The 26,888-nt window shown below is 38.3% G+C and overlaps 1 protein-coding gene across 2 annotated transcripts in view; it reads right to left on the bottom strand.

The window, feature by feature from the left end:
* Positions 1-17,630, bottom strand: part of slco4a1 (solute carrier organic anion transporter family, member 4A1) — a 41,393-nt gene extending 23,763 nt beyond the window's left edge. The window contains exon 1 of one of the 2 annotated variants that reach the window (XM_056242725.1): positions 17,428-17,630. The gene's annotated coding sequence lies outside the window, so the exon portion shown is untranslated. Of the gene's footprint in view, positions 1-6,370; positions 6,503-17,427 lie in introns of those variants that run through there. The other variant, XM_056242726.1, reaches the window with a different exon arrangement.
* Positions 17,631-26,888: the final 9,258 nt, after the last annotated feature.

The following is a 26,888-nucleotide window of genomic DNA, read 5'->3' as shown; positions in this document are numbered from 1 at the left end:
ATACCTGTCAAGTTTTGGATTTGAAAATAAGGGAAATTTTCCGGCGCCCACCGCGAGCAGTCCCACCACCCCAACCAAGCTCCAGTATCCCTTACATTTTAAGACAGGTGTTATAGCCTAAATGAAAACACACACACACACACATATATATATACATATATATATATATATATATATATATATATATATGTATGGTATATATAGGGTATATATTAAGAGCATTTATTTAAAGGCTTATTTGCATATTTTCTGTTCATTTAACATTGCTTGTCTTTACATTTACATTTTATTTTCATTCCAGACATTATTTTCATTTCATATTGCTTTTCTTTTACAGTTTTTCTTTTCATTTGCAGTTTTTCTTTTCATTTCACATAACTTTTCTTTACTCTTTTAGTGAGTTATTGAACAAATTTGTTGCAGACTTTGTATTAACTGTTTTGGAAGGAGTGTATTTGTGGGCTGGGCCAGAGTGGTTAATTTTACATGGGAGTAGAGCAAACAGTTCTGTTGTCTAACGTCATCCTATTCTCTGTCACAATCTTTCGTACCATGCTAAACACCCTGTCTCGTGCTGACATACATCATTCCTTCCCCGTGTGAGATGCTAAAGTCGCAGTTACAAAACTTACAAAACGCGTGACTGTCCCCCACCCTGCTCCTCTTCAGAAAAGTAAATTCGCTATCCCATTCATCACGGTATTTAGTGAGGGTTTTGGTTTTTTGGCAGGAGTGCCTTGCTCTGTCATAGCGTCCATCATCCGACTCTGTTTTTGTTTGTTTTCCCCGCGTTGTCACTCATCATCTGACCTCACACACTAACCTCGCGACAACTGCCACCTACAGTACCTGTAGTTATCGCGAGGCTATAGTGACAGAGCTCAGATTGGGAATGTTTGTTTTTTTTACTGTTTTTTTGTATTATTATTTTTCAATAACGCAGGTTAAAATACGGGAGATTTACGGGAAAATCCTAATACGGGAGGGCGGCGGGAAAGAAGGGTAAAATACGGGACTTTCCCGGCCAAAACGGGATACTTGACAGGTATGCTATTGTGGTGGAAAATTTAAACTGAATATTAAGCTAAACATGTTTAACATTTGACCTTGTTTAACCTGCTAAATCTCTAAAACAATGTTCTAAGACGTTCTGTATTTTACATGAATGTATGTGTGTCGAACCCCTGACTGTGTGTATAAATAACAAATATGGGAAATTAAACTAGACAGATGACTAAGTTAGAACTTGTGATCAATGAAGTAATCGTTAAAACAAATTCTTCTCTACCCAGTAACAGAAGAGACTGTAAATGAATAACCAATCAAATTAATGTCATTATGCCATACCTCCCTATTGTATAAAAACTGTTGTTTCCGTGTTTTCGGTGGGATTCTCAATGGAAATTGTCTGAGATCCTCCGGCCTTGTTTATTCTTGGGAGATTCTCTGAGAAATGCTCGAGAACTCCTGGCCGTAATAAAGAACATTTAAAGGACAATTACTCAAGTCTGTCTGTCATTTAAGCTGCGCAGAAATAGAACAAGTAAGTTAGAAATATCGACTCAGTAGTAGTCGTCTGAAGACACTCTGGAGTATAGTATTTAGACTCGGCAGTAGTCGTCTGGAGACACGTCGGAGTATAGTAAGGGACAAAAAGGCTGTAGTCGTCTGGAGACACGCCGAAGGGTTAATGTAGCCAACGTCAAAAATACATAGACGTGCTAGCGTATAAGTTATACTAGAATAGCCAGTCTTAGGGAGACAAATCTAAAATAGTTACGTTTGAGGATAGAAAAATCCATCACACTATATAGGGATTAGTGAATGAGTGAACGAGTGAGGGGTTTCGGACACAGCCTCAGAGTCCCAAAATGCATAGACCAAAACAGTGACATTAAGCGGTTTGTTTAGCCTTTTTTTTGTGATATTTGGCAACCCTTCACCTGGAGCTATACACAAATCCAGCGAAACACGGAAGTAAAGCAGCGCCGCCATTACTGCGTGCCTTTGCTGCTAAGGAAGTAGCGGAAGTAGCGTTGGTCCCGTAGGCGGCTGTAGCAGATTTTAGCTGTACGAAATGTTATTTCTATGTAGTTTTTTTTAGTACGTATGCTGCCCAGTGATGCCGGGAAGAGAGGAAATAGTTCAGAAGAGAGTAGAAGGGGAGCAGCAGTATGCAAACTGAACAGCAGCTACTATTAGTGGAGTTATTTAATAAGGTATTTAAAATTATACACACCTTGTAACCACATTAGGGTAACATAGGTAACAAGATGAACCCCCCCCCCGCAGCTGCCATTTTGAAATCGAAAGCGAGGCTCCGGTGGGAAGAACCCTGGAAGTACAGATAGACAACAATGCCTTGGACTACCAACCTGAAGCTGCTGCTGTGATTTACACTATTGGATGTTAATATCCAATATAGGATATGTATATAGTTCGTTCCTGCTTCTTTTTTTACGTTCTGAATTATATATAAAAAATTATTTTCTTTATAAATGAATTTCACTGTATATGGGCCATTCTACAGAATTGGTGCAAACTGCTGTCCCTCATCCAAAAAACACATTTGAAAAGCATTTAATTATTTTTCCATTCTTGTTTTAAAAAATAAAAATATATATATTTTTTTTTTAAATGAAGTTAAAAAAAATATTTATTTTATATTTTATTTTTAAATCATGAAACTTTATCTAAAAAAAACGTGTCCTGCATTTTCATGTCACTACCAAAACAGTGAATGTTGTAGTCCATTGGCTGAGACTGATTTTAACCACACCCCTACATTTTTGATCAGGAAATATTCCTGTGTCCCTCTCTCTCATGTGCTATATGGTGAGTAGATTGATCCCATCATTTTGAGGTAAATGTGTTCTAAAGTCTAAAAATCTGTGTGTAACTTTAAGGAATGTCACTACCAAACTAATTTTTTCTGCTATTGAGAAACCTTTTTTGGATGTTATTCCATAAAATTTAGTTGTGTTCAACTGTTCTGACCAGTGATTGCTAACCATGGCCTGTTTAGCATCTTCGAGCTAGGCTCAAAAGTATCTAAAATTATCACTACCAAAACAGTCACAACCGAAACATGTCTTGAAGTTTCGGTTGTGACATTATTGTTTTGGTAGTGACAAAAGGGAACACATAATCCTTTTTTTGGAGGAATAAACTACATTTTAGTACAGTTATGCAAATAATTTCTACTGTACAGTAGTAATTAATTATGAATACAGTTATGCAAATAATTACTACTAACCATGTGCTGTAGTAATTGAAACTTCAAGACATGTTTCGGTTGTGACTGTTTTGGTAGTGACAATTTTTTTAGTAGTGTTTTAGTATGCAAGATTCTGTTAAAATTCTGTAATTTGACGAGGTTACAATTACTTAAGGTTGCAGTCCATGATACTAGCTTAGGTGTAAGGTTGTTGTCAGTAATGTTAATTTCTATGATTAACTTGACAGGGAGAATGAAATAAAACACCTACATGGCTAAAATAAATAGAAAAACTACGACAGAGAGAATTATTCTGAAATTAATGTTTTATACACACACACACACACTTCAGTGGTTCTGGAGATTTATCTGAATGACTCATAAACAAAATTTTGAAAATGTGAAAATAAAACAAAGTGGTTCTGAAACAGTCTACATTGTAAGTTGTTGTTTTTTAGGAATAAAAATCTATGAGCATACCTCTTCTCACTTGCACCTCAAGACCCAAAGTATAGAATAGCTCTAGGTGTTCTTATAAGATATTTACTGTCAGATGTGTGTCTGCTATATGTACTGACTGCATATGTGCATCATAGTTATTTATTTATATTAACATAAAATGTGGACAGTCTGATTCAGCATGGCAAACTAAGTATTGTGGGTCACTCCCAAAACATTACTGTCACTACCAAAAATGTGCAGTCACTACCGTAACATGGGTAGTGTTTTGTCAAAAATAAAGTAAATTCAATTATCAACTAAGATGTTATGATAGTGTTTGGTTCAATGTATATTCAAACTAATGAATCCTTAACTTTGAAATCAGTACGATAAACTTTATGCCTTCTACAAAGAAAGATTGGGTTCAAAATACAACAAATCTCATAAATTACACTTAAAATATTATTAAAATTATAATCTTTATTGATTTAAAAATATTTTTAAAAAATAGAAAAAATATGTATTTATAAGGTAGATGTAAACAAAATCTTAATAGGTCATTATAAGCCTTCTTAATAAATTATTTAATATTGTGTTTCGGTAGTGACAAATTTGGGGAGAAGGAAAATATTCCAGCATTTTCTGAAAATACAATATGAGAATTAACTGCACAATTACTAGAAAAGCGTACCTTGGATATTATACAATTTGCATACATGCAAAATTTGTGGGAAAAAAACAAAAAATTTCAAGATGTTTCCAACTCTGACTTTGCACCAATTCTGTAGAATGGCCCATATAGTCTAAAAAGTATGAAAGAAATGTATGTACATTTTTAGAATAACTAATTTCTACATTAAACACAACAATACGCCATCGCATTCGCGACTCTCCTATGATTAAAAGCAACACTTCCGGTTTTCTTCCCACCGGAGCGATTTCAAAATGGTGGCTGCGTGAAATCAGCATATAGGTAAGAGAGGCAATAGGGAGTCCTACAACTGTTAACATAGTATATTTGCAAATATGGGTTGACCCCCCCACACACACCTTAATTGTTTTCTCCTGACCATAGATGGCACAAAATCTCACCTCAGCACTTTTGATGAAAGGCTACACTATTTTTAATTGTGTCATTTCAGCTGAATATCAACATTTGTGGGATTTAGTCAAAACAGTTTTGAGGTTAACTGATCTAATTTTGTGTCTCTGGAAAATAGTGATTTATGAAATTGTATTATGTTGAATATCAAAGTTTTTTGTGTCTATTTGTAAATGAGGTATTTGTGGACACATCAATGTTTTTGTTTTGTTTGTTTACAGATAAGGATGCAACTGAAAGGCGCAAGTTATGCGCTGAAGAAAACATGTCTCAAATGCATTAACCTGTATGCTTATAAATCCATTTGTTCCACTTAGCTGCAATTTTCTCACAGCAGCTAACCTTCATTATTTTTCAGATGCATTCGCAACATTAAAGAAAATCTATAAACTGTATTGTCCCAACCTAGGGGGGGAATTACGTTCAAATTACGTTCTACGCATGCAGTGGTACACGTGTGCTGCATTCATTATGCCGAACCAAAAGACCCGTACCAAATATTCATATGATTGGGCATTTTCAGTTCATTCTTTAATACAGCAGAGTTGCACATTCACAGAAGGGATTATGGAATGGACACCTAACCTAAGTGGTTCTAAAAAATCAAGAAATGCTCTCATTTGCTTGCAAAAGATAGCATTTTTTAAATCTGAGAATCATGCATATATATGATACAAAAACTTTAACATGTGAAAAAGTATGTGGAAGGACACCACAAGCTCAAATTTGGCCTTGTTGTCTTTAAGAGCCAGACTTAAAAGTTCAAATTAAAATCTAATTACACCAACTCAATATCATTATCCTTATCCTTGGCTCAAGTGTTAACAAAAGAAACGACGCTGAGAATGCAACAGTGCCATTAAAAAGCGCAGGCGTACAAACGTAATGTGTGCTATTTTAGGCAAGTTTTACCTGCGTAAAACCATTAAGAGATTTTCAATCTTCTTTGTCTTTAACCCTAAGCTCAATTTAAGTTAATAATCTCATCCTGATTCTTAAAATGCTTTAAATTCACGCAAACACACACTACTATACAAGTATATATTATTTTACAATGTATTTCATACCACATTAGTCAAATTTAGATCTAGACCTGCCTGTGTGTTGGTTATAGTATATGTACGCAGCATTCCATTAGACACTGTATTTTTTGTATTATTATAATACAACAGGTCTAAATAAAATGTTATATTGTAATGTATTAACATTTTAGTTTTGCCTAGATAATGTGAACAATGCATTGACAAAAAAGTTCCTGTAAGTGCAAATGAACCTGGCCAGTCTACTCAGATTCAGATTTGATATAATTACCTGCAGCTTTGTGTTCAAGCAATGACATTGTAAAATGATTGCACAAAGATCACTCTAGTCTATAGAATTGCATTCGTGCACAAAGAGAGAGAGAAATGCAAACTTGGCAGACACTTTTATCTAAAGTACGTTCCAGAGCAATAAAGTTTTATCAGTACCTGCATTCCCTGGAAATAAAACTCATGACCTGAATGTTAAAAAACATGAGATTTGTTCACAAATGTATCACATATTACAGCCCAGAACTGCATTACAATTGTCACACTGAAATAATAACAAAAAAAAGTCACTTTGCCTACCTCTGTGCCTCAGATCACACTTCATTGGTCTAAAAGGGTCTGAGAGTTTGATTGTGCAAGAGAGAATAAAAGAGAAGAGAACAAGGAGCACAAGAGACTAGGAGCAAGCAAGACAGTCCCAAATGGGCGTTACTCCAGCCTCTCACTCCTTCACATCTATGACTGAAGGAGCACTGGCACTGTCCTGTCCACTGCATCTACCTGACATGATGATCAGCACCTCAAGCATCACAGATGTCTCTTCTTAACTCATTACACTTCATTCACTGCATGAATGTGTTTGTCCAGCATGGCAAAAGATCAGGACCAGTAGGCCCGGCCCCGGACAAATTTGTACTTGCTTTGCTAACACTGTAACTTGCCCTACCACAAATATAATCATTTGTCTTACGTTTCAGGTGATTGGCTAAAAAAAACACACAACCAAACTGAGCGTCCATGAGTCCTGTGCCAGCCGAGAATATAGGTGAATGGGAAAGCTACAGCCTTGATACATTCAGGGTTTTTTCCAATAACACTCTCCACATATAGAGAGGCATTGCAATTATTGATACAATGAGATCAGAGTTTGTTAACTGCACAAGCTCTTCATATAAGGCCTTGTCCATTTGAAAACGCATGTTTTTCTCTTCGTATTGGCCTTCCGTCCACATTGAGATGGCGTTTTGGTCAACGAAGACTGAGCTTTTTGAAAATGCTCTCCCAAGTGGATACATTTGATAAACGCCATTTTCGTGTTGTAGTGTGGACTATGAAAACGGAGGTATTTGAAAACGATGACGCATGTTTAGTCATGTGACACATATTGTACCAATAGATATCTATGGTTACACCGGCATTGTTGTGCCTGGTATATACTTTCATAGTGTTGCTATAGAGAAATGTCCATTTGTACAGTCTTCATATTGCATTCATGCAAAGATAACTGAAAGTTTACTCGCAACTGCTGTCCTGTGGCAAAACATGATGACGATTGCGTTTTAGACCATGCGATTTTGAGTGCAACCTGGACGCAACACTGAGTGGTGTGATATTTTGCTAATAAAATGCGAACTTTTAGTATGTTTTACACATTAAAGTGATTCCAGCATTTTCAGATGTTTCAATGGGGATGAGCAACTTCTGAAATATGCTTTAAAACGCTAGTGTGGACAGGGAGCGTTTTAAGATGAAAACACCGTTTTCAAATGTCTCCGGATTGATGTAGACTTAGCCTAAATCATACAGTGAAGCCAAACATTAGAATGGGGCAGATGGGTGTCATCACGGTTTATTGTTTAAGCTTTCAGTTAGTTTAGAAATCTTCAAGTTTAACATAAGAAAAACGAATGACCATGTCATTGCAATCCCTGATTTTCATATCTGACTCTGACTCATTTGCATGCATCTATGAATAATGAACACATGGTTGAAAAGTTGTGGTGTGGCTTTAGCATGATTAAGAGTATTGGTGGTGCAGCTGAGGCTGTGTGAGTGAATCATTTCTCAGCTGTCTTCAAAAGAGCTCTGTAGTTCATGCTTTGTTACAATGAGATTAATAAAAAAAGCGTAATTATTTGTTATCGTGTTCTATGAACTCTTTCATTTCTAATTTTAAACGTGTGATCAAACAGAGGGAAGGATAACATCAGTGAGAGTCTCAGGGTGGGAACATGTGTTTGTTGTGGAGTGCAGGTTCCTTCCCTTTTCTTTGAACCATGCTGAATGGTCATATGGTGAGATATAAATTACAGAAAAAGAAAAAAAACAAGGAAACAAAGCAAGACCACGAGAACGCCACTTTGACTAAGGATTTCGGGGAAGGAAGCGGTATCTGTAAAGCATTCACACAAACATCTATTTTTATAAGTTGTGTAATGGGTGATTCAGGTGCTGGGTGTAAGGGTTATGTTTAGTTTCATTGTGTTTTGGTTCGGTTTTCAGCAATGTTGTTTTCGTCAACGATGACGATAACGAAATGATTTCGTTGATGCACTTATTTTTTATGACGATAACGCGACGATGACTAGCTAAAAATGGCTCTAATTTGACTAAAACATGACGAGACGTTTTCGAGTTTTCGTTGACAAGACGAGACGGAACGAAAATGACTATAAGTCTGACGTTCACAATGCATGTCATTTCTGCCTATTTTGCGTGAAATCTGTCTTGAGCTAAAAAAGTATCAGCAATGCTGCCGCTTCCTATCATTGTTTTGGGTACCCATGCCGCGCGCGCACCAGATTCCACACAACAACACAGCTTAATAGCGAATAGTTCTGCGGCTAGTCACTCACCACACATCTTCGAAGGACCATGGCGGCGAAGCCAATAAACGGGCTTGGTGGTCGGAAACGACGAGATGATTTATGGACATACTTTCAGTTTCAGTATAATCCAGCAGCGGTTCTCAAAGTGTGGGGCGCGCCCCACTGCCGTGACAGGTCTCCTCCAAAACGGGAGGAAATTTTCCGTTTTATGCCTTTTTATCTTTATTCGTTCATGGCGAGTCCGCATCGTCAAATTCATCTTTGCAGTGACACCGAAAACACCAGTTTATTAATAAACAATTAAATGTCTCCTTGCTATTTTTTTACACATTCATAATCACTACTTTTGCCGGTTCTTTGTGGCAAGCTTTATGCGTGCGGTCGTGCACTTGAGTGCGGCTATAACGCTCAATATCCCGTATAGCCTATTTAAGTAATTAAATTAATATAAAGGGGCGATTTGTCCACTAATGGCTTAAATGAAGAACTACTAGTCGACTAGAATACAAACTTTAGTCGGAGGCAGCTCTTATTCCACATATTCTCGAACCAGCAGGCCATTCTGTGTTGAGCGCGCGACCCTGAGCTGAATGAGCGAGCGGAGGAATATTCAGAAATGCGCTCTTCGCTCACATGCTCTGATCGGAACAAAGGAATATTAAAGTAATTAATCATTAGTTCATATCTTATACACTGCCCATACACTACCCATCATTTTAATCCCATATCAAACACAGTATGTTATGTCTATTTTATCTATTTAAAAAAAAAAAAAAATATATATATATATATATATATATATATATATATATATATATATCACGTTTTTAAGTAGGCTAAAGGCAGAGAGCTGTGTGCATTCTTCTTCCCTTTGCCACATCATATCTCTGTGAGATGGGCTTTTCAGCTGTTTCAGTTTCACTGAAAACAAAGTACAGATCTCAGCTGAACATTGAGCATGACTTTTGAGAAATTGTGCAATTCAAAACAGGCTCATTGCAGCCACTAATGCAGGGATAAATAGACCTGTCTTGCCAAATGGATTTCTATTCTTTTCTTTTTTTAACAGATTGCAAAGTGGCACTTTTATTTCTTTTCTATTTTTGAACTTGATACCAATTTTGACACAGCCGCATTTTATTTTCTCTATTTTTTAAAGACTATTTATTTTTTACTAAAATTGACTAAAACTTGATTAAAACCTTTTTGCGTTTTCGGCGACTAAAACTTGACTAAAAACTTTTTTTGTTTTCGTCGACTAAAACTTGACTAAAACTATGACGTTTTTAAGTGACTAAAATGTGACTAAAACTAAAAAGCATTTTCGTCCAAAAGACTAAGACTAAGACTAAAACAAAAAGGGCTGCCAAAAACAACACTGGTTTTCAGCTGTGTTCCTAGTTAGTCTTCATGGTTGTTAATTTTGTACCACACCTGTTCTGTTTTCCCTTGATTACGCCCTTGTATATATACACGCCTTCAGTTCATTCTGTTCTTGGCCCGACATCGTTTGTGTTTGCATCTATGTTAAACTTGGTTGTGTTTATTTCCCCCAATAAAGACGGTTTATTATATTCTCCAATCGTCATGCGCTTTATTGCAGCGCTTTATGTGCATGCATGTAGGCTACAAATCATCAGATTCATCAAGGTTGCTTTAGATTAACAGCAGCAAACCATGAACCCTATAGTAGACAGTACAGTATAGTGCAAGAAAATTGTGATTTAAACTTATGATAATCATTATGATAAACATTTTTGAAAACAGTGAATTAAGAATATGACAATCACAAACCTGATAACTGAAATAGCAAGCATGTTTTCTCCAGCGAATAAAGCTCCATACAACAGGTTCATCTCTCTGAAATGATGGCAAAGCAGGTCAACCTATCAGAGTTGCTGTAATCCAGAACTATCACTGGCTGGAAAGCTATAAAAACCAGCCCATACCGAGGCTCAATACAAAACTCAATATCAGTAAGGAGATGATAGTTAAACAGCCTACAGCAGTGGTTCCCAACCTTTTTTTGTCTGAGACCCCCTTTTTCTCAAGAAAATATTTTAAGGCCCCCCTTCACATTTAATAATTATCGCTCTTGTAAGCTTGCAGCAAGGATGACAAAATATGTTGTTTTCAAACAAACGGTATGTATATACACAAATAATAGCCTATAATATTGAAAATACAATAACAAAAACATCAGCAGGCATTTTGTAATTTAAAAACGTAAGCCTAGGAGAAGCCTATAAATTGGCCCTATTTGAAATGCAAAAACAAAAATATTCACACTGGTGTGTAGGTAAAAAAAAAGAAAGAATATAGGCTATTACTAAATGACTGCTGTCTGGGGCCTCAATACTTGCATGTTATTTGTGAGGCTTTATCAATGTGAGGCTTTATTTTTTACGTTTTTGGCGCTATAGCGAGCGATAATAAACTTGCGTTTATTAACAGAATAATTCGTCTTTCGGAAGAACATTGTAGCCGGAACTACTTCTCTCTGTGTACGTCTATGACGAGTCACGCAGGTACTGGGCTACTCCGCAGCGGCAGCGATCCGAACCAGTGTAAAATGGTCCCAATGTAAACACTTATTATAGTTGTACCATAGTGGTTCAGGATAAGACAAAAACACGGATTGGAAAATGGATTCATGATGAACTCGCTCATTATATAAATTTTGTAAATTTTGAACAGAAAAAAGTTAAGGACTTTTATTTAATGCTCATTGCTCAAACCTTTCAAAATATGAAGCGACCCCCCACAGAGCTCGCTGAGGCCCCCTTGTGGGCCGCGACCCCCCTGTTGGGAACTGATGGCCTGCCCTACAGAATCAGATGCTAGAAAAACAAGTGGAAGTTTTGTAAGTTAGCCAGCCCAACAACTTAACCAAAATGTGGTTTTCTAGAAATCAGCCACCAAGTCAATATGCCCCCTTTTTTTCTCCATCTTTTTCCATAATCTTTCTAGCTTTCACTGAGCCCTGTCTCACCAGGGCTTTGCTGCATTGCCTTGTGGGATGAAGTGATGCGATAGGGCCAGACAAGGGAAGCCTCTGACCCAGCAGTGACTGCTGATCTCACTACATCCTGCATAGATAAGGGTTCCATTTATTTCATACATTGACCGCAATTGCAAATATAAAATCATGCATGCAAACCAGGAAACAATGTTAAATTATTAGCTACAAAACCATATCACCTGACCTGAACCTGTTTGGTTGGTTGGATAGATACATGATTTTCATTTACTACATGTGTGTTGTATATGTTGTTCTTTTAGTATCATGTGTGCAGCAGACTAAATGTCCCATATCTCCAGGGGCTTGTCTAATCATTTAGCTGTAAACCTGTAGGTGTAACCAAGTGGAATGAATGACCTACAGTAGCAGCCAATCAGCTTCTCTGCACTCCAGGTTTCGCCTCTGGCACTGGGCAATGTGGGTTAACAGACTGTCATAACAATACAGTAACAACATTTGCTTAGATTACCATGTGACCACATTCATTTCCAGCCTTTGACCCGGACTGTAACATAAAGGTCTACTCTGGAAAATTACATTTTTTTATTTATTTAAATTTTTAATACAGAAATATTTACTTGTTTTTTTTCTTCCTAGTAGAAATTATATATATATATATAAATATATATATATATATATATACACAGTACACAGTAGTATCGGTTTTCTCTATCAGTGTTTTGTAAGTAGGTTTTAAACAACCAATTTAAACACTAAATTTATTTAGTGTTATTTTAGTATCATTGAGATACTGTTATAGTTTAATATTTTTTTGTTTTGTTTTTTCATTTGAATTTTACTTAAATGTTTAGTAATTTAGTAATTTTTGATTTTATATAGATATATATATATAGTGTGTGTGTGTGTGTGTGTGTGTGTGTGTGTGTGTGTGTGTGTGTGTGTGTGTGTGTGTGTTTAGTAAAAGAAATACAACACCAGGTTTGATGTGCTTGTTTGTAGGGATGCACAATTTGCTTATATTTTTTATTATAATAATTTGAGCTTATAAACTAATATGACTAATAATAATTATTGTGATTATTATTATTATTATTGCTAAATAAAAATATTAAACAAAATACTTTCATTATAAAAAATAAAAAATAGAGTATTTAAGAATATAACAATATAATAATAATAATAATAATAATAATATTTTTATTTTAGAAAACTTATTTTTATGAAAAACTGCAGGGTTACCTGTTAACATGCAGGCAGCCTATGACTATAAATCATTAGAAAGGTCTGGAGGTATGCAAAATTCACGTCCCATGTTTTTAATATGAAATATGAGCCTCTTATGCATCCACTGTTGGAAAAAAAACTCCTGTACACTTCTGTACACTGGAGAAAAACATTTTTATACATTATCATATAATTTATAATATACATTTCTTTGGAGAGAATTATTGTTTTACCCATAATAGGGTGGAGTGAGCATATTAGACATAATAGAGAGTAGACGCCCTATCGACCGCTACTGCCTACTGGCGCGGGCGAGCCGTGGGGCCGCCATCTTAGACCGGTCACCCGCTCCGCTAAGTGGAATCTGTTTGGCAGGTGCAATGAGCTGTCAGCGCATTTAATTAATCATATCTCACTGAACACCGAACTGTTTTTCACGCTGTTTTTTTTTTGCTGCAAAGACTCATACATGTACTAGCTATGATACAGGACACATGGTACAAATTCACAAAATACAACCAATAGTGCGGTAATGTTAAATCTTACTTGTAAAAAGTAAATGGTCCGCCGATTTGAGCAGGAATACGCTGCACAGTGCTCTGGCATCTTAACTGCTGCTATGCAACGCAATTAGGAGTATGACCGGTTAAAGATGGCGGCCGCATTTCTTTATGCATTGAGCTCATTTTTTGTAAATTTGGAGTGCTGTCAGTACAGATAACAACGACAGAAACCGGTGTTGCCTACATTTACATTTACATTTATTCATTTAGCTGTGACGCTTTTATCCAAAGCGACTTACAATTGCTATATATGTCAGAGGTCGCACGCCTCTGGAGCAACTAGGGGTTAAGTGTCTTGCTCAGGGACACATTGGTGTCTCACAGTGGATTCAAACCCGGGTCTCTCACACCAAAGGCATGTGTCTTATCCACTGCGCCATCACCACCGCCTACACCGTGTTATCCTCTTTTTAAAATTTGCACCCTGTTGACTTAAACGGGAAAAGTTTTAAACCAGCTTTTAGCCTCTTAACAACCTTAATGTGTCATTACAAGTGCACAGCCATGTGAGTGAACACGGTGAATCTGACTGCAGTAAATGTGAAAGATATGAATAAAAATGATGTTTATTTAGCCAGCTCACATACCTGTATTTTCTTCCTGTTTTCGGTCGAAGTCCACAGTAGGCGATTGTCGAGTGCGCGCGCGCGATCATTGGTAACTAGCAGCTAAGCAGCAGTGGAGACTCAGACTGTCAGCTGTCAGCCGATGACGGTGCTGTGTGGTGTTCTGAGAATATCAGCTCAAATGGATAGTTCATCCGAATCAGATGTTGAACACACGGAGGAGGTTTGATCGCGCTCGCGCGAACTCGACAATCAACTACTGTGGACTTCGGCTGAAAACAGGAAGAAAATACGGGTATGTGAACCGGCTGAATAAAGAGATTATTCCTGCCTTCGTGAAAGCTCGGATCACAGTTGAGACTGATATATCAGCCCAGGCATCCACGATCCATTGGCAGATAGTGGTGTTAGTCGCCCGGCGCTGTCTCCCCGTCTTGGTGAACGTGTTCATCATCCATATATAAGGCGCTCCGGATTATAAGGCGCACTGTCGTTTTTTGATAAAATTAAAGGCTTTTAAGTGCGCCTTATAGTGCGGAAAATACGGTATGCCTAACAGAAGGTTTTTTTGTTTTGTTTTTGCCTCACAGAAGTCAAATAATTTATGACATTTCAGGAAATCCCCAAAGTGGAGGCAAAGCCTTCTCGTGTATTTTCATAATAATAAAATGTATTTATAATGCAAACGCATTGCTAAAAAAAAAAACCTTAGCCTTCGCTATTTCATAATCGCACTGAGCCAACTCGTGATTTCGGTTTAATTTCGATTAATCATGCAGCCCTACTTATAATGCACATATTAATGCCTTATTCGGCATGACCATATTCTACATCCCTTAACCTGAACTATTAAACGTAACCCCCACAACAACTAATTTACTTACTATATCAATAAGCAATAATTAGGAATTTATTGAGGGAAAAGAAAACCCCTAGTTAATAGTGAATATGTGTTCATCATCTAATAAGCAGTAATTAGTTGTTTATTGAGGGAAATCCCCTAGTTAATAGTGAATACTGTATGTGTTCCCTCATCTAATGTGTTAATCTAAAGTTTCCATTCATCACCACTATAGAAATGTACCATGCATCTATGATGACTCCTACTTCTTTGATCCCTGGAAAGTTGTGGAAACGTGTTGACAGTGTCTTTTCATAATGACTAAAAGGCTGAAAGTTAAAAGCTGATTACCAGTGGTCATAATATACAGTCTAAACTGGCTTACAGATTAGCAGAGGAGGTAGTATAGTGGGAGGAGGAGGGGCACAGAGAGTCAATAGGGATTTCAAATTAATTTAATATTTTAGTTGCATCACATTAGCAATATGTCAGGCGATTCATATTTCACTTAATCATTACTGTTGGATGGTCTCTGGAGGAGAAGAGTGTGTTCAAGGCTTAGCCACAAGGAGTGACTGTGATAAAGGGTAATCATATAACTGATTATGAACTATTTATCAACTATTTATCAAACATCGATAATGTACCAGCTAACATTAGTTCCCAGAACATTCTAGGAACATTCGTTTTTGGTTACAAAAAGACCACAGAAAACATTCTTAGAATGTTATTATTTTGGTTTCCCAAAAATTACCAAATAGGAACCCCTATGTTGACAATAAGAGAAAGTTTACCCCAAAATGAAAATTCTGTCATCATTTACTCACCCTCAAGTTGTTTTAAACATGTATGAGTTTCTTTGTTCAGTTGCTGGTCCCCATTGACTTCCATAGTATAGAAAAAAATACTATGGAAGTCAATGGGGAACATAAACTGGTTGGTTACCAATATATTCTTCAAAATATTTTATTTTGTGTTCAACAGAAGAAAAAAACTCATACATGTTTAAAACAACTTGAGGGTGAGTAAATTATGACATAATTTTGTATTTTTGGGTGAACTGTTCCTTTAAGTGAATGTTCTGTGTTTACGGTGTAGATAAAATCATGCAGGGTTCCCACTTCTCACTCTTTTTCAGTTATCATTTTCCAAGACTTTTCCAGGACATTTTCAATTTCACTACGTTGGGAATAAAAGACAAGGATAGCCATATATATTCCTCTCTCCATTCAATGTTTTAAATACATACAGTTAGTGGCCATTACTATTATTAACCATTAACTATATCAGAATCAGAATCAGAATCAGAAAGAGCTTTATTGCCAAGTGTGCTTGCACACACAAGGAATTTGTTTTGGTACTGAGGCTTCCAGTGGACATATACAAATACAAATACAACAAGAAACATAATACTACAAATTCAATACTACAAATTCAATAATACTATAAAATCAGTTTATTAATATGAGCCCTTTAAATGGGCTAGTTTATTTAACTATAATATGAAAATAAAAATATTAAATAAAGCCAATGAATTATTAATGCTAATAATAGTTAATAAGTATAAGTAAGTATAATACAATATAATATTATCATGTAGCCTTTTTTAAAAAAAAGACTACTAGTGCAGAAAGATTGGTTATTGTAATAATAATAATAATTTTCAGTATCGACTTGGTACCAAATTACCGGTAGTTTTCTCATTTCCCATGTGTTTTCCGGGACTGGAAAATAAGTGGATTTGAATACTTAGCTTAATCCCAATTACAAGTCATTCATGTAACACAGTACTGCGCTAGAGTGTGTTATGTCGTTTTAATTTCACAAATATAACCCATAACACGGAGGTTTTCACGTTGCATCGTTGTTCGAGAACACAAGACAGCATAATTATTTTAGTGCACAGTGATGGTGGGAATTCCGGCTCAACTCGGCGAATCGATTCTTTCGAACAGTTCGTTTCAAAAACGATTTAACGGGCTATACGTCACCAACGTAGTCCAGTTTAAGCGAGCCAAGATTCGACATAAAATAACGTTTTGTTCGTGATTCGGACATCGCAAAATGTTGTCCTCAAATATCTGAGCATGGTTGCGCTGTTCAGAGGAACAACGGTTAGAAATACATTGTGTACAGTGGCGCGCCCTTCGTAAAGCTTGTTGATCATTAAACATCACGCTATTAATATAGACAATTTGCCATTCACTGTAGGTTTCGACATAACACTTCAGAAATCACCGCTGGTCGATTGCAAAAAATATATATACTGTTAAACGCTATAACAATAATAGCTATATTTTAGGATGCCCATATGTGTCATCATGAGGTGACCTGCGGTTTGTGTTTATATGATCATGTGCCTCCGCACTGGCATAGCACTGGAAACATGTGGAGGAAATACGCAGTCCAGGCTCATTTACGAGTCTTTGTCGTCTGCACTGCACTAAGTCTGAGCGTTTAGTCCAGCACACATAAGTGAGCGTTTTATCAACCATATGGCTCGCTGTGGTTTGGGATACTGTCTGGCCAGTGCTGCTTTACTGTATCCTATATACCCAGTTATCATTACTCTCACATGGTGTTGTTCATTCATCCCTGTCTCAACATGGAAATGTCATGAAAGCTACTCACGTTAAAACGCTACTGAGGATTTAGACGACTTCTCCATTTCAGACAGATCGGTCAGTGCATTTCACGTTCGCGAGCATTGTTTCTCCCTCCGTAAATCCACGAATAAACGCTTAGGTTGAAGATGTTATAAAATGTTCAGCTCTCGGATTAAGCAGCTTTCACCCAATGAGAATCCGCCCCCCATGGCGTTATGCTGCTGGACCAATAGGTGTCATCCGCCCAAACGACTGCTCGTCTGACAACTGTCTTTACCGCGCTTAAGCAGCAGCATCCTCGGTTAACCAACCAGCAGGTTTGGTTTGACTCTGAGGCACGCAGTTCCCATGTCATTCGTGTTTTTAAATGTTGAATTAAAAAGGTTTTAACACTAAAAAAATAAAAAGGTAGAGGAGACAAATATGACATTAGCTATGCATATAGGCATTAGAATTTATAAATCGTTATGCCAATTTGCTATTTAGTGTATGATGATTTATTATATTTTTTATTTATTTATTATACTTATATTTTATATTTAAGGTGTGATTTAAATTTTACATTCAAGTCAATGTTTTTTGTGTCTTTATTGTGTTGCATTATTATTGGCTGCAGTTTATGGATATTTGAACTGTATTCAAACCATCTGCTGTAGCTACATATTTGAAAGGCTCCTTAAAATATATTGTTCAAAATGTTTTTGCATCCTCATTTGAAAAGTATGCTAATCTACACCATTTAATGATTGTATTCATTTATTACTTTGCAGTATAGCAAATTAATTGCCTGTTACCATTGTCATATGATGCAAGAGTATAATTATTTTCCACTTGTTTCACATCGGTGTTCTCTCATTACTGTTAATTTGAGTGTTGAACTCAAAATGTTGTTGCTTATTTTCTTAGGGTTATGGCCTGTTTATGTCTAACCGTGACATCTCTTTAGTGGTTTCACTGCTTCTGTCTCTTGCTTTCTTCAGGAAGTGAGCTATTGCAGTGTTTATATAACGGTGTGACTTGATGCAAGCAGGTGCAGGTTTGACTGGTTGGAGAATGTTGAGTTTTTCCATCAATATCTAGTTTGCATTGCAGAGGGGGAAAAAGAATGTAAGGGATTTTCGTTTTATTAGCAATTGCTATTGCATTGTACCACTGACACTGACAGGCAGGGGTGCAAAATACAAATACAGGATTTGCAAATTGTTATCTGAAAGGCATATGGACCCATGACCATTAACATTAATATAATCAAACAAACCAAAACTAAAACCAAAGAGCATAGTGCACCCCCGCTGATAGGACAACTAAAATAATGGGTTTATATGTGGCTGAAAAATCCAAAATATATGCACAATATACTGTATATGTTGACAAAAAGAGCTGAAATGTTTGATTTTGATAGTTTCGTCCAGCATGAATCGCATCCTTCGAAGGTTGCATTCAAAGCCGATTGCGTCACACCAGCGGGACGAAGGCTGTCCCATTTCGAAGGCTCCTTCAAAGGCGGCCGCGAAATGCGTCCTTTGTTTCCCGAGCATTGAAGGATACAACCGATGGATCCTTCACAGCCTTGCAAACCCCATGAATTCATTGCGTGCCAGTAACAACAGGAATTTTTTTGGAGAGAAATTGCCAGATTACACTTTTAAACGCAAGTACTGGGTTTCAACTTACTCGAATATCTAACGATACAAATTTAAAAATAAATATAGCTGCAAGCATCAATTATCAGGGTTCAGGTGCTTTAAGGCCTTTAAGCACGTGCATAAAAAAGGTTTTATGTTTTATTTAGCAAGCTTGTAAGCACCTAGATCAGAGATGGAAAAGACCATGCCAATACAGGCAATTTGCTATGGAACATCTGTTTTTTAAAGCTTTTTGACAGTTAGCCTATATTGTCAGATCTCCATAAAGTTTGCATGCTTGTGTAGAATCATGTTGCATATCATATAAAAATCACGGCTAGGAAAAAGTTTTGTAATCTCAGCTATAAGAGCGTTGAATTCCATCCATCCAAGACTCGCGGGGGCAGCAGCCCAAACTTTTCTTTCCCGAGCCACATTAACCAGCTCTGACTGGGGAATCCCGAGGCGTTCCCAGGCCAGTGTGGAGATATAATCTCTCCACCTATTCCTGGGTCTTCCCCGAGGTCTCCTCCCAGCTGGACGTGCCTGAAACACCTCCCTAGGGAGGCGTCCAGGAGGCATCCTTACCAGATGCCCAAACCACCTCAACTGGCTCCTTTCGACGCAAAGGAGCAGCGGCTCTGCTCTGATTGCTGAGCCACTAGGCTGCTAGAGCCGCGCATAAACTGAACGTGCATAGACAAGCCACTAGGCTGCGCAAAGCAGGCCCCCTAAGGACCGTTTAGCCGGCGATGGCGCGAGGCGAATTATTCAAGCTGAGACAATCACCAGATAGATAAAGCATACACCACCACCAGTAATTGCATAGGAATTTACCTGAATCGTTACTGCAATGCTTGCTGAGCTTCGAGAATGATCTTTAGATCGGATCTTATAAAACTCTAATGCAGAGGAAGACAATCTGCCCAGGATCTTAATATCTGAAGTGGAAAGCCACGATCAGCTGCTGTAGTGGCTTCCCAGATCCTGAAGGGATGACCAGTATATTGGGAGGGAGTTAGACTGCAGCTATTGAGGCAGAACTGACGAATCCTGAACCAGGTTAAAGAGTAGTGCTCCGTTAGTTATGATAAATAGAAATTTGATCATAGATGAGAAGGGACAGATTTTAATCCCAATTTATAAATTGATAATGTGATGCAAAGCCTTTATAGTCATTCTTAGAAGGAATTAGATAAGGAACGTAATTAGAAAAGACCATGGGGAAATCGGAGTATTTAGCTCCTGGAGTGAATCCCCTGGATGCATGAGCCATGACGCTGTAACAGACAGCTACAATCTGAATACCAATAGAAAAGAGACCATTGCAGACAGGAAGTAATAAAAAGGGGGTTGGATGAATTTTGCTTTTCTAACTTACTTAGTGTGAAATGTTGCCGTATAAGCATAACCAACATCTTCAAGGTTACAACACTCAAAGTTCAAGCAATGGGAGAAATTCATTTAAGAATTGCTTTTTAAAGACTACAACAGCGCTGAGAGGAGCTAACGAAATTCCTCCTGGGTTAGTGCATCACAACCTAAATTACATGAATCCTGCCCACGGGACATGATTTAAAGAAAATCGAGACAGAATAAGCTAATTAGTGACTAGAGACAGCTACGATGAGCTACGTAATTCATCAACGACCATCCGGAATGTTGTCTATATGTTGACACTTGAGTCTCTCCATCTTGAATGATCCCGGTTGAACAAAGCGAAAAGTTTAAAATTGTTGGTGAGAGGTAATCGGAGCTGCAAAACGAGCTGTTGAAACTCCGACCCCTGTGCTGGGAGTAGCAGCCCTGCCACATCCAGAGGGATAGACAAAACGATATGCTTAATCACTTCGAAATGACCATTCCAACATGCTATTCAAAATTATCTGTGGGCATTCCGAGCCAAACCCCATATACACACCGGAGACCCACCACATATTTTGCTGTTTTACTTTTCTTATTTGTGTGTTCTGTAAAGCACTTTGGTCTGTCTAAGCGGCTGTATAAATGTGCTATATAAATAAATGAACTTGAACACATATCCTGCGAAAAGGGCACAATTATACACATTTTTATCTTTGTGATACAAAGTGATTGGCAGGCGTTTATCGGAGGTTTACTACAGGTCTTGGCTATGCCTTAAGTAGCAAACAAAGAGAAGATATGGTGAACAGAGTTGGATAATTAGTATTAAAATACTTGCGTGAATTTGAATGCCTGCGAGCAAACTATGAATGGAAGAAATATTAAATTACGATTTCGTAATTGTAGACGAGGAAGGAACAATCGGCCGTGATGATGAGGATGTGAAAACAGGAATCTGAAAAGAAAAGCAAAACATTACTAATTTAACATAAACTCTGTTAGAAGAGGGCAGGGTGATGGATCCGGGTTGCTGAACGGCAAAAGCCGTCTGAAAGCCTGTAACAAGAATGAAAGCGCGTAGCTATGGCTTTGCATTGGCAGGAATAAGCACGACCTTAATTATGAGATTAAAGACGATTGATAGCCAAATTAACGTCTCAGGAATGGCATGATCGCCTAACAATAAGATCTGCCTTGATGACAACCATGCTTTGTTAGCACAACGATAATATATTTTGCGACCACGTCATATCTCTAAGGATGCTAACGACCGCTATAGAATGATTTTGTGAAGAGCGGACGAAACGAACCTTGAGTAAGCTTAGAAGATTCATCTAGCCTTTACTGATCTAGATATCTGAATCTGAGATTGGACGTGCACCCTTTGTCTAGTAGTGTGTGTTTTTTAATTTTATTTATTAAATTCTTAAACCGGCTAAATCTGACTTCTTAATACGGTACTTACCTGAAGTAAGGTGACGGCGTCCTGTCAAGAAGCTACTATCATTACCTAAATGATACTTGATCTGTTGTCTTGAGCGTAGAATCCTTTTCTCAGATGTGCAGCATATGCCTGACATGGCTCCCAAGTAGCTCTTTGCAGAAATAGCCCCATTCTTCGCTGGCCACAACAATAGTTGAGACTCTTGAATAGAAAGATACATGAACATGTAAATCATACAGTTGAGTTGAGCAAAGACAATGCCACTCGAGGCTCCTTCACTGATTAGTTCTGTTTGATTGGTTTGACTTGATAAAACTAATATGACTGTTAGTTCTACTGAGTTAACAGTTTTTGCTAAGGATATGTGGCCTTTGACAGGAGCATCCTTAGTTTGCATTTTTCTGTACATTAATGTGGAAATACCCATCACATAAAATATTTCTATCACACATATCAGTGGATTAAGTAGTCACCAGGAAGGTTGAATATTACAGCAATTGTACACATTTCCAATATTGTAGATCTAATTTCCATTAGGGGACTAATAATATGATTTTAAAGTAGCCTATGTTGAAAATAGTTGTTTGTGAAATTACCACACTTATGTAAATATGTAATTAACTGCCATTGTAGAGATATCCACTACAGAATGCATAACAGCCAATGAACAACTTGCTCTCTTTAGCTCAGGTTTATTTATTTATTTATTTATTTATTTTTAAACCAGTTACTCAGTTGTTAGTGGGTATTTGCAAACGGTATCGACAACGCTGATATTATTAGATCACTGTAGCCTACTGTGGAATATCGGTGACGCGAAACTGGTTTACACTTGCTATGAACATTTTCCCTTTAAGGCGAGCTATCGGGCCCCGTTGCAGTCTGCAGATCAGTAGTAATTATGAACACGTACGCCACCGTGGACTCCAATTTGAATTCTGCCGCTGGTGTAGGAAGCAACGGAGAAATACTTACCTGGATGAAGTTAAATCATGATAGAGGGGACATATTAACAGTGGCTGGTGGAAGCGCCTACCAAAACTGAAAAACCGACTTGAAAGCCTTGGAAGTGGAGCTTGAACTTGAACCAGCGAGAGAAGATCGCCTCTCGTGGCTTGCAGAGTTGATGATTCATGTCGGTGGATCGGTGATCTGCGGGATAATGCACCCGTGCAGACAGCGAGGTTCTTTTGCTGGACAAGTTGTTGAGGATGACATAGATCTCTTCCTGCCGGATTATCCTGGCTGAGCTGACGCTGTTGAGGCTTTTGATGACGGAAAATGGAAACTGGCTACCCAGGGTGTTTTAGGCCTAGAGAGCAGAACTTCTCATGAGAGACCTTGGCTGATCAAAAAACTCTCCGAAGACCACTGTGCATACGGGGAGATGCGGCACTAAACCATACTAAACGCGGGAACTTCGACGTGTAGCAGGAGATATGGCGGGACATATCCATCGTCTGAACTCAATAATAGTAAACAATATGCGTGTCCTGAAACATGTTGGCTGGCGACTCAACGAGAGCATGAATGAACGCGACTGAACGAGAGCATGAATGTAAGCGTCAGCATCTGCGAACTCAGACATGTGTAAGTACCCATCTTTTATACCACAATGTTAGACGCAATTGGATAGATGAGAAGGTAATGAATGACGTAACAATTGAGTCTTCCCGGCAGAACTTGCGCTAAAGCTTTCATTTCGTGAAGTTTTTAGTTTTCGTTAAGTTTTTAGTTTTCGTTTAAGATTTATAGGTTTTTGGTTATATTTTGCCACACCCATTTTTAAATGACTGTGTTATAGCAAAGGCTAAAGTTCAAATTTTTTTGATAATTATTGACCTAGAGAGTCAATAATTGTACTGCAGTGGTTTTATTGAGGTTGAGTGAAAAACCTATGACTATAGTCCTCAAAAGATAATAAAAAAATAATTGCAAATATCTAACAAAGATTCGATTGACAGCAGTGGTCCTAGAGGCAAAGTTGTTCAGAATGAGGAGTTCTAATCTATGGTATGAATATCGGCCCAGAAAACAAGGGACGTCCACCGGACGTTGCGATCGTCCACATTTGGTCCGTTTTATAACGTTCGCTGGCATGGATTGAAGTTATTCCTTAAAAACATCCCTTAAAGTAACTTTGATAATGGATTTTATGCAGAAACCACGTTTTTTTCTTTTTGCTGATTGACATTATTATGATTTTAGTGCAAATAAACCATGAAAAATAATAAATGGATACTATGAACAAATATTATTTTTCTTAATATTGGTTTAGAAACTACTCAATATTCTGTTAAACATGGCCTTTATAATGATCCTTTACTGATTATATTACAAAGATCCAATTAAATCTGCTTAGATTTGTACTATAATAATTGTATTGTAGCCTATTTAAAATGAATAAAAAGATCTGAAACCTTGTAATTGTTTTCATTAAATCATTTCCCCCCACCATTACTATTACTTTAAAATATTATCAATTTAATGTGTGCTTCATATTCTAAATCACAGTGCACATATTCATGCAATAGTGAAAGAATCCACCATTGTGCAGTTATATATTAAATTTGAATTAATATATGACAATGCTTATAAGTGGTTATTTTTCATGCAGAGTCTTTGAATACTCCCATATATAAAGTACTGTGAAATAAATAATTGTCGCATAACAAATCTCCACACAAGAACATTAAATCAAGGAAAAACAAACTTGACTGTACAACTACAGCCCAAATGGCAAACTCTTTTATTATTACTAAGGGTTCAAAATGTAAGCAATGTCAGTTGCTAAATCAGATGAAAGCAATGACTTCCTAACAGCAAGTGCAGGAGAGGCCAAAAAGGATGGAAACGAGTCCAATTGCTGAAATTGCTGGAAAACAAAAACAAAAAAAGATACAGGTAAGACATACATTCTCATGTAAACTTGGGCTATCACTACAACCATTATTTAAACTGACAAACTGTTGGTCAGGTTTCCCCCCCCCCCCCCCCCCCAAAAAAAATCAATCATAAAGAACAACAGTTTCATGCATCATAATGGATGGAAATATAATAATATTCCAATAAAAAAAATTCAGAATAATCTGTAAACCCAAAAATGATTTCCATTACACGAGAGTAGATGTTAAAACGTACTCGGTTACTAACGTAACCTCGGTTCTCTCTAGAAGAGGGAACGAGTACTGCGTAATATATTACGCTAGGGGAAAACCTCTTTTCCACAAGATATTGAAGCCAAAAATTATCCTTAATTTTTAATGAATGTAAAACGCGTTCCGGCAGCATGCAGACATAGGCAAGGCGGCTCGCGTGCCTATTGGCTGTCCTGCGGCAACTGCAGCAGCCCATCGAGAGAGGCCCTTTGGTGACGGTCCAATGGGGGCGCTTTGCGCCCACTGCGTCACCTTCCCGCCGAAGCGGGCGTGGCCTAGCCCTATAAATATAGCTCGATGGGCTGATATAACTGGTTTTTCATCGCCGAAGCGAACCAGAGCGTGTTGCAGGCACGGCAAGATACGCAGTACTCGTTCCCTCTTCTAGAGAGAACCGAGGTTACGTTAGTAACCGAGTACGTTCTCTTACGAGAGGTTCTCTTGTACTGCGTAATATCTTACGCTAGGGGAACACAGTGTAAAACGCCGTGCGTGCTGGGATCCAACACCCAAGTCCCAAGGGCAGGTGCCCTGCTCATATAGTGCACAATCACCAGGGACTCACATAGAGTCTGAGAAGAGAGGCTAGCAGCGTCATTCCCAAGAAGTTAGCATCCCAAAGGAGCTAATCACTGTCACAGTGTTACACACAGTCAGGGTGAAACCGTTCGGCCTGAACTGTGTAACAGTATGGGTCTTACTTTTGCCCATGGGGAAATTTTATTGGTCAGCGAGCGGTGCTCAAGCGATTGTAGTATTCTGCACCGAAGCAGCAGGGCAGACAATACTCGATTTTATACCGACAGTAGTTTAACCTGTAAGGCGGGAACCTCTAGGTTATAAAACCTTATAAATGTAGACGGGGAGGCCCAGCCTGCCGCCATACAGATATCCTGTAAGGTAATCCCGCTAGACCAAGCCCACGACGAGGCCATGCCTATTGTGGAGTGCGCTCTAACACCTAAAGGGCACTTAAGGTCCTTTGACGTGTATGCCAGCGCTATGGCGTCAACTATCCATCTGGATAGGCTCTGTTTCGATGCGGCTAGTCCCTTAGACCGGTGAACGAAACGAAAAGCTGCTCAGTCTGTCTGAAAACGGACGAGTGAGACACATAAGCTCTTAATGCCCCGACTGGGCAAAGGAAACTCGCGTCCATCTCCTCGTTATAAACCGGCAGGGCGGACAGGGAAATAACCTGGGCCCTGAACGGCGTGTTGAGGGATTTAGGCACATATCCGTGTCTTGGTTTGAGTATGACTTTTGAGTCATTTGGCCCAAATTCCAAACACGTCGCACTCACCGAGAGCGCTTGCAAATCCCCTATGCGCTTTACTGAAGCGAGAGCCATAAGAAACACTGTCTTGAACGACAGGTGTTTCATGTCTGACAGATGGATTGGCTCAAACGGGGCACCTTTCATGGCTTCCAGAACCGTGGAAAGGTCCCACATGGGGATTGAGGGGGGTCTGGGAGGATTCAGCCTCTTAGCTCCTTTTAGGAAGCGGATGACCAGGTAATTTTTCCCCAGTGACTGGCCAGTCGCGGGTTTTGTAAACGCAGCTATGGCAGCCACATAAACTTTGAGCATGGATGGGGTTCTGCCCTTATCCAGCAGCTCTTGAAGGAAGGAGAGCACTTCCGTAACCCCGCAGTCTAGGGGTGAAAAGCCTCTGGCTTTGCACCAGCCAGCAAACACCGACCATTTTGAGGCATAGAGTCGTCTAGTAGACGGCACTCTAGCCTGCGTGATCGTGTTTAGCACTCCCTCGGGGAGATTTGCGGGTACCCGTTGATGGCCCATGCGTGCAGGGACAACAGCTCCGGGCAAGGATGCCAAATCGAGCCCTCGGCCTGAGAGAGGAGGTCTTTCCTCATCGGTATTGGCCATGGG

The sequence above is a fragment of the Rhinichthys klamathensis genome, unplaced genomic scaffold, assembly GCF_029890125.1.
Source record: "Rhinichthys klamathensis goyatoka isolate OS25496 unplaced genomic scaffold, OSU_Roscu_1.1 h1tg000748l_1, whole genome shotgun sequence".
In the NCBI taxonomy this organism is placed as follows: domain Eukaryota; kingdom Metazoa; phylum Chordata; class Actinopteri; order Cypriniformes; family Leuciscidae; genus Rhinichthys; species Rhinichthys klamathensis.
Note: the sequence above shows the minus strand (reverse complement) of the source record. Positions and strands in the feature narration are given on the sequence as shown.